This window comes from Rhinolophus hipposideros (genome assembly GCF_964194185.1).
Source record: "Rhinolophus hipposideros genome assembly, chromosome: 23".
NCBI classification, from domain to species: domain Eukaryota; kingdom Metazoa; phylum Chordata; class Mammalia; order Chiroptera; family Rhinolophidae; genus Rhinolophus; species Rhinolophus hipposideros.
This window is the reverse complement of record NC_138069.1, coordinates 14,105,483-14,109,600: the sequence shown is the minus strand read 5'-3', so window position 1 is coordinate 14,109,600 and position 4,118 is coordinate 14,105,483.

Sequence of the window (4,118 nt, the reverse complement as noted above, 5' to 3'; positions counted from 1 at the left end):
AAGTATATACTTAAACCGACCTCATCTCTTCAAAAGCTCAATTTTATTATAAAACAAAAAGTAGAAATGGGGAGGAACTGTTCTAGGTTAAAAGAGACTAAAGAGACATCTTAACCAAATGTGATGAGTAGATCTTGATTGGATCCTGGTTTTAAAAGTCTACAAAAGATTTTGGGGGGACAAGGGAATTTAGATATGGAGTAAATATTGGATGATATTATGAAATGCTAAATTTTCATAGTGTCAAAATAATATGGTCATGATAGGAGAATGTCACTATAGTTATGTGATGCATTTTGAAATATTTAGGGATAAAGTCTATGATGTTTGCAACTTAAATGGTTCAGTAAAAAAGAAATCGTTTTTTACATGTATACATAAAGCAGAGTTAGCAAAATATTAACAATTGTTCAGTCTAGGGCACCTGAGTCTTCATTGTACTATTCTTTCCACTTTGCTGTACTTTAAAACTATTCATAAATGAGGTTGGGGGAAAAAGAGTAAAGATTTGACTATCATCACCATAATCTAGTGGGCAGATTTTCACATAATTGATAGAAGTCATTCAGCTATTAAAGAGCTCTTGATTTTATACAAAATGAAATATACTAATCATCTAGGATGCATTCTAGGCAAAAATGTGTACCTTAAAATGATCAAACCTTTAGGCCAAACTTCCATTATACGTTAATACAGGAGATAAAGTGATCACCTAAAGGAAACCATAAAGAAGCAACCAGAAAAATTCAGAAAAAGCGATGTTCTGCAGGACAGCTGCCCTGGTCTTTTCAACAAATTGGTATCATAAGAAAAGGAACTATTTTTTATTAAAGAGACTTAAGGTGTAGAATCAGAATCAATAGTTGTTTCTTGCTTGGACCCAGGTTTAAGCAGATAAGCTACAAAGGATATTTTTGAGACAACTGGGAAGATTTAAATCTAGATGAGATGAAGATTTATTGCCTTGGAAGGTAAAGATTGTTAACTGAAAAAAACATGTTATAAAGCAATGTTTACAGTGTGATCTCACTTTGGTTAAAAAAAGGTGTGTGTGTGTGTGTATGCGCGTATAGAATAAGGTGTAGAAGGGTAGCCACTCAAAAGTTATTTACAGTCTCTGGATGGTGACATTATGCTGTTTTATTTCTCTTGTTTTTGCTTAAATATATTTTAAAATTTCTACAGTATTCATGTTACTGCTTTTGTAGTTACTTTTTAAGGAGTAAAAAGATAAATGTCTTAATGGATGTCCATTTCAAAAGGGTTGGCAACACTTCTTTATTAATAGACTCTTTAAGCTATCTATGGCCAAGCTATTTTACAAGTTCTCAGTGCTGGCATTTGTCTGAATTTTTGGACTTATTCCTCCTGAGACGTGTGCCCGCTGTATTTCAGAACACCTTTAGCTTCAGTGTTGAGAAGACAAACTAGAGTCTTAAGATAAATGTTAAGGTAAATAATAGATTGCTATATTTTGAGCAATACCTGTATAGGAAAAAGCAAATAGTTTTTACAATGGGATTCCAGTGTGCCAGCTTTAGGAGGTCATTTCCACCACAAGAGCTTCCCCTTGTGGAAAAAAGAGGCAGTAGTGTATATGGCAGAAAAATTCCATACTGGAAGTCAGCTCCAATCCCCAGACCTGCCATTTGTTTTTGTTTGTTCTTTAATGGAGAAAAAAATAGAGAAAGCAAACTAATATGAGAAGTATTTTGGAGGTAGAATAGACAAACAAACATGCAAATAGAAAATAATATACTATGTTTCCCTGAAAATAAGACCTAACTGGAAAATTAGCTCTAATGCGTCTTTTGGAGCAAAAATTAATATAAGACCCAGTCTATTATATATATTATATTATGTTACCTGGTCTATTATATAAATTGTATTATATTATATTGTATTGTATTATATTATAAGACATAGTCTTATTTTACTATAAGTCTTATTTTACTTATATTAATTTTTGCTCCAAAAAATGCATTGGAGCTGATTGTCTGGCTAGGTCTTATTTTCAGGGAAACACGGTAGTTATCCATAGGATTATTTAATTTTGGACACATTTGAAGTCATTATTTCATGGGCCAAAACTGGAAGGTGTAGCATAGGGTGAATAGTAAAAGGAGAAGACTACCTTCTTGTCTATTTCCTAGGTAATTAGAAAGGGGAGAAGAGTGCTTTCTGACATAAACTGTATGTACTGCACACACATTTGTCATTATTAAGTGCTGGTGACCTGATGCATTTCTTCACTGAATAGGTATTGTATCCTTGTTAATCTACATATATCACTTCATTTAGTTCCTTTCTCCAGAACTCAAGGAGACCAAAGAAGAAAGCAAGCAAGTATGCAGCTCTCTTATGACTTGAAACTAAACAGAAGTTTAGATTTTTCTTTACTTCTTTAGAAGTTTAGGTCTGGGGTGAAGCCCCCGTCTTTCCAGGCTACTTGCCAGTCTTCTTATACTTAGCCAAGAAATATGGAACATACCTAACCTGGGCATACCTACCTCAGCTTCTACCTGGGGGCTTGAAGAGTGAAATCATGCTTAAAGAAGAGAGTCCAGGTAATAGTTTTACCTGCCCTAGTTTAAGGATGCCACAGATTAGCTTGATTTGAAAGTGTCACAGATTCCTTTGAGAAGTACTTTCTCAGCTCAGAAATACTACAACTTCTCTTTTGCAGTTGACTCTTTATAAGAACTATTTAGATTAAGCTTTGATTTTTTTAAAAAAGATTTTATTGGGGAAGGGGAACAGGACTTTATTGGGGAACAGTGTGTACTTCCAGGACTTTTTTCCAAGTCAAGTTGTCCTTTCAATCTTAGTTGTGGAGGGTGCTGTTCAGCTTCAAGTTGTTGTCCTTTCAGTCTTAGTTGTGGAGGGCGCAGCTCAGCTCCAGGTCCAATTGCCGTTGCTAGTTGCAGGGGGCGCAGCTCACCATCCCTTGTGGGACTCTGAGGAATCGAACTGGCAACCTTGTGGTTGAGAGGACGCATTCCAAGCAACTGAGCCATCCGGAGCTCGGCAACAGCTCAGTTCAAGGTGCCGTGTTCAATCTTAGTTGCAGGGGCGATGCCCACCATCCCTTATGGGACTCGAGGAGTGGAACCGGCAACCTTGTGGTTGAGAACCCACTGGCCCATGTGGGAATCGAACCGGCAGCCTTCGGAGTTAGGAGCACGGAGCTCCAACCGCCTGAGCCACTGGACGGTACCCAAGCTTTGATTTTTTAATTTAGAGATGGCTCAGTTCTTCTCTTCTTGGTTTGGTATTTCTGTGACTTCAGGTGCTTCTCTTGGGTTCTTTACTTGTATTGGTCCCCTCACTAATAGCATTCCTTATACTAATTTTGCACCTTTCATTTAAGATTAATAATTGCTTTTAAAAGTTAATTAAATCTCAGAAACTCCCAGGCTGATGAGAGCCTTTAATAGGGAAGTTTACTTCTACAGGCAGAGTCCTGTGATTTCTGGCAATTTCACATAACAACTGAATGAGACAGCTTTCTCCCACCTCACCAAAGCAAAAGATCTTTGTGGAACAGTCATGCATAGCTTTCCTATTAAATTAATTGGACTCTTCTTTAGTCTGTTGGAAAGGGGAGATAACTAAATAAACTGATGTTGTCTGTTCCTTTCCAGCTTCCAACATGACCCAGAAAGTTCTCTCCCCCCAATTCAAATCAAGGGTTGATGACACTGCTGTGATTGATGCCTTTTGTTCCCAGACCAAATTGTTTTTTATAGCTCACCCCCTGCCAGCACTTTCCAAAGTGCCACTGCCATTAGCTCCAGAGGGAGCCCTTCCTCAGGCTTCCTGGCCAGCAGCTGCGCCGTGATGGCAGGGAGCACGGAATGGGAGGAGAACGCAACTTGCAGACAAATGGGCGGCTAATCAGACCAACAGCCCCACCACTAGAATCATAAAAAAATTCCTTTTTTTTCCCCCACTTGCCTCATCTGCAATTCTCGGCTGAGGTGGGGGAATGCTCCTTGGAAAATTATGGCTTCATGTTGTCCATCAAAAGCAGCCTCAAATTCCTCCCTCCCCCACCCTTTTTTATTTTTCAAACCCATTCTACTCATTGAGCTCAATATTGTCAAATCATTACAGAC